The sequence below is a fragment of the Bombus fervidus genome, unplaced genomic scaffold (genome assembly GCF_041682495.2).
Source record: "Bombus fervidus isolate BK054 unplaced genomic scaffold, iyBomFerv1 scaffold0135, whole genome shotgun sequence".
Classification (NCBI taxonomy): domain Eukaryota; kingdom Metazoa; phylum Arthropoda; class Insecta; order Hymenoptera; family Apidae; genus Bombus; species Bombus fervidus.
The window spans coordinates 20,001-27,500 of NW_027212697.1; the positions used below are offsets into that span (position 1 = coordinate 20,001).

Sequence of the window (7,500 nt, forward strand, 5' to 3'; positions counted from 1 at the left end):
CGGCAAAAGCAATACGCCGCTGGACTTTGAATTTTTATATGCCAGCGAAAGCAATACGCCGCTGGACTTTGAATTTTTTAAGTATGCTTGAAAAAGCAATACGCCGCTGGACTTTGAATTTTTATATGCCAGCGAAAGCAATACGCCGCTGGACTTTGAATTTTTTTATATGCCGGCAAAAGCAATACGCCGCTGGACTTTGAATTTTTTATATGCCAGCGAAAGCAATACGCCGCTGGACTTTGAATTTTCATATGCCAGCGAAAGCAATACGCCGCTGGACTTTGAATTTTTATATGCCGGCGAAAGCAATACGCCGCTGGACTTTGAATTTTTATATGCCAGCGAAAGCAATACGCCGCTGGACTTTGAATTTTTATATGCCGGCGAAAGCAATACGCCGCTGGACTTTGAATTTTTATATGCCAGCGAAAGCAATACGCCGCTGGACTTTGAATTTTTTAAGTATGCTTGAAAAAGCAATACGCCGCTGGACTTTGTCGCGTGCGCTTGAAAAAGGAATTTCGCTGCGTACGGCCTTAGATGGTCGTACGTAGCGATTTTTTTTCCTTTAAATCAATTTTCGTCGAGTGCGATTCAAAAGCAATACGCCGCTGGACTTTGTCGTTTTCAAGCAAAAACCAATACTCCGCTGGAATCGACAATTTAATTCCAAACACAATTTCGCTACGTACGGCCGTCGATGCGAACGATGGTCGTACGTAGCGATTTTTTTTTCCTTTAAATCCAATAGAGATAACGTCTCGAGGGCGTGCCCGGGCGCCACTCCCCCCCCCCCAACCCCCCGCATCGCGGGTCAGCGCCGGGGTACGTACGATATTCTTAAGGTACGTACGTACGTACGAAAATACGACGACGTAATTCGCAAGGGCGAGACGCGCGCTCGCTCCTCTTTTACTTTTCGTTCTCTCGTTTTTTCCTTCTTTCACCATCGACCAAACCGCTCTCGATCGATCCAAGAAACGAGACGAAAGTAACGAAAAATTAACGTAACGAAAATATACCGTGGACGTACGAAGTAACGGTCGCGATCGTTGCTCGCTCGCTGCGCTCGCTCGAACTTATACTAGCCCAACCCAAAACCGATCCCGCGAGTTTCTCCGATTTCAAGAGAAATCGAGGAACGAACGCGAAAAAGGGATTGGTTTTGGGTTGGGCTAGTTTTTTTTTCGAGCGAGCGCAGCGAGCGAGCAACGCTCGAGAGCCCGTCTGACTTTGAAAAATTTTCGTACCGAACGGTTATTTCCAGTTATTTCGCTTAAAAGCGTTGTGATGCGTATATATTTTTACATAAATGGGAATATCATGTATTCCTACGTCGGGATTAAGCGTTTATTTCGTCCCGAGAACGTTAAAAAAAAATTTTTAATCGAACCGTTTTTTCGAATTTTTTCGCTTAAAAGCGTTACAAGGTGCTAATATTTGTGCATAAATCGCTTTAGAATGACGTTTTACATCGGGATTAAGCGTTTATTTCGTCGCTGGAAAGTTATATAAAAAAAGTATGATCGCGCCCGGGACGTTGGAACTTAGTCGCATTCTCGACCGGTACGTAGGGACTTAGAAAAATTTTCGACCGAAAAGTTATTTCGAGTTATTTCGCTTAAAAGCGTTATAAGGTATGAATATTTTTATAGAAATCGTTATGGTTCGACGAATTCTAGTCGACTGTAACGATTTCGTTTTATTTTTTTAAAAAATTGCCCCCTCCGGACCGACATGACCGGGCGGTTGGCACTTCGTCGATCCCCCGGCCGGTACGTAGGGACTTAGAAAAATTCCGGTCCAAAAAGTTATTTCGAGTTATCTCGCTAAAAAGCGTTACGAGGTATGAATATTTTTATATAAATGGCAATATTATGTATTTCTACGTCGGGATTAAGCGTTTATTTCGTCCCGAGAACTTTAAAAAAAATTTTTTAATCGAACCGTTTTTTCGAATTTTTTCGCTTAAAAGCGTTACAAGGTACGAATATTCTTGCATAAATCGCTTTAGAATGACGTTTTACGTCGGGATTAAGCGTTTATTTCGTCGCTGGAAAGTTATATAAAAAAAGTATGATCGCGCCCGGGACGTTGGAACTTAGTCGCATTCTCGACCGGTACGTTGGGACTTAGAAAAATTTCGGACCGAAAAGTTTTTTCGAGTTATTTCGTTAAAAAGCGTTACGAGGTATGAATATTTTTATAGAAATCGTTATGGTTCGACGAATTCTAGTCGAACGTAACGATTTCGTTTTATTTTTTTAAAAAATTGCCCCCTCCGGACCGACATGACCGGGCGGTTGGCACTTCGTCGATCCCCCGGCCGGGACGTAGGGACTTAGAAAAATTCCGGACCGAAAAGTTATTTCGAGTTATCTCGCTTAAAAGCGTTATGATGCGTATATATTTTTACATAAATAGCAATATTACGTATTTCTACGTCGGGATTAAGCGTTTATTTCGTCCCGACAACGTTAAAAAAAAATTTTTAATCGAACCGTTTTTTCGAATTTTTTCGCTTAAAAGCGTTATAAGGTGCGAATATTCTTGCATAAATCGCTTTAAAATGACGTTTTACATCGGGATTAAGCGTTTATTTCGTCCCCGAAAGGTGCCGTAAAAAATTTACGATCGCGCCCGAGACGTTGGAACTTAGTCGCATTCTCGAGCGGTACGTTGGGACTTAGAAAAATTTCGGACCGAAACGTTATTTCGAGTTATTTCGCTTAAAAGCGTTACGAGGTATGAATATTTTTATAGAAATCGTTATGGTTCGACGAATTCTAGTCGAACGTAACGATTTCGTTTTATTTTTTTAAAAAATTGCCCCCTCCGGACCGACATGACCGGGAGGTTGGCACTTCGTCGATCCCCCGGCCGGTACGTAGGGACTTAGAAAAATTTCGGACCGAAAAGTTATTTCGAGTTATCTCGCTTAAAAGCGTTACGAGGTATGAATATTTTTATATAAATGGGAATATTATGTATTTCTACGTCGGGATTAAGCGTTTATTTCGTCCCGAGAACTTTAAAAAAAATTTTTTAATCGAACCGTTTTTTCGAATTTTTTCGCTTAAAAGCGTTACAAGGTGCTAATATTTGTGCATAAATCGCTTTAAAATGACGTTTTACATCGGGATTAAGCGTTTATTTCGTCGCTGGAAAGTTATATAAAAAAAGTACGATCGCGCCCGGGACGTTGGAACTTAGTCGCATTCTCGAGCGGTACGTAGGGACTTAGAAAAATTTCGGACCGAAAAGTTTTTTCGAGTTATTTCGTTAAAAAGCGTTATGAGGTACGAATATTTTTATATAAATGGGAATGTTATTAAGTTTTACGTCGGGATTAAACGTTTATTTGGTCCCGAAAACGTTAAAAAAAAATAGTGGACCGACGCGACTCGGCCCGTCGGACTTTGTCATACTCTCCACCGGTACGTAGGGACTTAGAAAAATTTTCGACCGAAAAGTTTTTTCGAGTTATTTCGCTTAAAAGTGTTATAAGGTATGAATATTTTTATATAAATCGCTATATTATTATATTTTACGTCGGGATTAAACGTTTATTTGGTCCCGAAAACGTTAAAGAAAAATAGTGGACCGACGCGACTCGGCCCGTCGGACTTGGTCATACTCTCCACCGGTACGTAGGGACTTAGAAAAATTTTCGACCGAAAAGTTTTTTCGAGTTATTTCGCTTAAAAGTGTTATAAGGTATGAATATTTTTATATAAATCGCTATATTATTATATTTTACGTCGGGATTAAACGTTTATTTGGTCCCGAAAACGTTAAAAAAAAATAGTGGACCGACGCGACTCGGCCCGTCGGACTTGGTCATACTCTCCACCGGTACGTAGGGACTTAGAAAAATTTTCGACCGAAAAGTTTTTTCGAGTTATTTCGCTTAAAAGTGTTATAAGGTATGAATATTTTTATATAAATCGCTATATTATTATATTTTACGTCGGGATTAAACGTTTATTTGGTCCCGAAAACGTTAAAAAAAAATAGTGGACCGACGCGACTCGGCCCGTCGGACTTGGTCATACTCTCCACCGGTACGTAGGGACTTAGAAAAATTTTCGACCGAAAAGTTTTTTCGAGTTATTTCGTTAAAAAGCGTTATAAGGTACGAATATTTTTATATAAATCGCTATATTATTATATTTTACGTCGGGATTAAACGTTTATTTGGTCCCGAAAACGTTAAAGAAAAATAGTGGACCGACGCGACTCGGCCCGTCGGACTTGGTCATACTCTCCACCGGTACGTAGGGACTTAGAAAAATTTTCGACCGAAAAGTTTTTTCGAGTTATTTCGTTAAAAAGCGTTATAAGGTACGAATATTTTTATATAAATCGCTATATTATTATATTTTACGTCGGGATTAAACGTTTATTTGGTCCCGAAAACGTTAAAAAAAAATAGTGGACCGACGCGACTCGGCCCGTCGGACTTGGTCATACTCTCCACCGGTACGTAGGGACTTAGAAAAATTTTCGACCGAAAAGTTTTTTCGAGTTATTTCGTTAAAAAGCGTTATGAGGTATTAATATTTTTATATAAATCGTTGTATTATTATATTTTACGTCGGGATTAAACGTTTATTTGGTCCCGAAAACGTTAAAAAAAAATTTTTTATTCGAAAGGTTTTTTTGAATTATTTCGCTTAAAAGCGTTATAAGGTGCGAATATTCTTGCATAAATCGCTTTAAAATGACGTTTTACATCGGGATTAAGCATTTATTTCGTCGCTGAAAAGTTATATAAAAAAAGTATGATCGCGCCCGGGACGTTGGAACTTAGTCGCATTCTCGAGCGGTACGTAGGGACTTAGAAAAATTTCGGACCGAAAAGTTTTTTCGAGTTATTTCGTTAAAAAGCGTTATGAGGTATGAATATTTTTATATAAATCGCTATATTATTGTATTTTACGTCGGGATTAAACGTTTATTTCGTCCGTGGAAGGTTAAAAAAAAACGGACGGATACGACCGGGCCTTTGGAACTTTGTCTCATTCTGGACCGGTACGTTGGGACTTAGAAAAATTTCGGCCGGCGGAAAAGTCCGAAATACTTATTTCGAGTTATTTCGTTAAAAAGCGTTATAAGGTATAAATATTTTTGCGGAAACGGTTATATCTCTATTAAATACAACTGGATTAAACGTTTTTTCGAATTTTTTAAAAAATTTGTGTTCGACGAACTGACACGACTGCGATATTTGTTTAATTATTTCGTTAATTAACGTTGCAAGGTATATATTTTTTTGCATATTTCTCGTTGTTTCAACGTGTTCTAATCGATTAAGAACGTGGTTTTTGTCCGTATTCGTTAAAAGAGGTGGTTTACTGATGCGATTTTGAAAAAAAAAAAAAAAATTAAATTTTTCGATAAAAACTCGTTTAAAATATTAAAATAAGCGGTGCGTTAAAATATCTCGACGATAGGACGTTTTATAAGGGTACTTTATTGGAACAAAGTGGTCGAGCGTTTCAGAGACTAAGTCCGACGGTACGTTGGGACTTAGAAAAATTTCGGCCGGCGGAAAAGTCCGAAAAGCTTATTTCGAGTTATTTCGTTAAAAAGCGTTATAAGGTATAAATATTTTTGCAGAAACGGTTATATCTCTATTAAATACAACTGGATTAAACGTTTTTTTCGAATTTTTTAAAAAATTAGTGTCCGTCGAACTGACACGACTGCGATATTTGTTTAATTTTTTCGTTAATTAACGTTGCAAGGTATATATTTTTTTGCATATTTCTCGTTGTTTTAACGTGTTCTAATCGATTAAGAACGTGGTTTTTGTCCGTATTCGTTAAAAGAGGTGGTTTACTGATGCGATTTTGAAAAAAAAAAAAAAATTAAATTTTTCGATAAAAACTCGTTTGAAATATTAAAATAAGCGGTGCGTTAAAATATCTCGACGATAGGATGTTTTCTAAGGGTAGTTTATTCGAAAAAAGTGGTCGAGCGTTTCAGAGACTAAGTCCGACGGTACGCTCTAACGGAGGTTTTACATGGTAAGCGCCCGGCCGCTGGCCCGGCCGGCGCCGACCGTCCGGCCGGCGCTTTGGTATCTATAAGAGACACGTCGAGTCGGACGGTCCGGACGGAACAGCGTCGAGCGCGTGGCTATTCTACGGCCTCGGTTGAGAATTCAGTCACCGCTCCTCGAGTCTTAGTGAACTTTTTTACTATTTCTCGACTGTTCCTTCGTTCTCGTATCGACTCTTTCTCTACACTGCTGCGCCGCGGGTCGCTGTCCTGGACGTAATGACCAAATAACGTGGCAAGGTTCCCCTTAGTCGGGAAGCTGGATCCTGTATGCTCGCACTAACTTTAAAAAAAGTATAGGGCAGTGTGCTTGTTACTAACTGAGTATCAATTCATGCTGGTTCGGCAGAGACCGTTCCAAAACTTATGTTATAGCGTACGCAGTACGTTTTAAACATACGAAAGGCTAATGGGGAGCGTACTACCTTTTAGGAAGTGCGTTCTTTCTGATTGGAGAATATCAAAAGAACGAACGAATATGTTTCTTACGAGGACGGTACGTTCAGCATGCAGTTTACGTGCTTTTTACCGCTAAGGCATATTCGTTCAACCAACAAACCATTCTTACAGAATGATCCTATGAACAGAATGATCTTAAAATATTCCACACAAACAATCAAACGAACGAAAGAAAGTAAAGAGAGAGTGGCGAAATGAGAGAGAGTAGTGGCGTTCGACGTTACAACGGGAATTAAAAGGGTGTCGTCGAACGTTCACTAAGAACGAAAAGTCTCGTCGTACGGTGTTACGGACCCACCTACGACACTCTGAGGCTATTTTAAAAAGAGAGTCTTTTGACTCTAATATATAATATATATATAAAATACAAAGTTCCCTGGTTGATCCTGCCAGTAGTCATATGCTTGTCTCAAAGATTAAGCCATGCATGTCTCAGTACATGCCGCATTAAGGTGAAACCGCGAATGGCTCATTAAATCAGTTATGGTTTCTTAGATCATACTTAAACTTACTTGGATAACTGTGGTAATTCTAGAGCTAATACATGCAAACAGATTCGTACCAGAGATGGTACGAATGCTTTTATTAGATCAAAACCAATCGGTGGCGGATGGCTCGTCCGTTCGTCCATCGTTTGTTTTGGTGACTCTGAATAACTTTGTGCTGATCGCATGGTCATCTAGCACCGGCGACGCATCTTTCAAATGTCTGCCTTATCAACTGTCGATGGTAGGTTCTGCGCCTACCATGGTTGTAACGGGTAACGGGGAATCAGGGTTCGATTCCGGAGAGGGAGCCTGAGAAACAGCTACCACATCCAAGGAAGGCAGCAGGCGCGCAAATTACCCACTCCCGGCACGGGGAGGTAGTGACGAAAAATAACGATACGGGACTCATCCGAGGCCCCGTAATCGGAATGAGTACACTTTAAATCCTTTAACGAGGACCAATTGGAGGGCAAGTCTGGTGCCA

The 7,500-nt window shown here is 39.9% G+C and overlaps 1 non-coding gene across 1 annotated transcript in view; it reads left to right on the top strand.

Moving 5' to 3' along the window:
• Positions 1–6,901: 6,901 nt before the first annotated feature.
• Positions 6,902–7,500, top strand: part of LOC139997669 (small subunit ribosomal RNA) — a 1,924-nt gene continuing 1,325 nt past the window's right edge. The window contains exon 1 of the ribosomal RNA XR_011803017.1: positions 6,902–7,500. This exon is cut by the window's right edge and continues 1,325 nt beyond it. This is a non-coding gene — a ribosomal RNA (small subunit ribosomal RNA).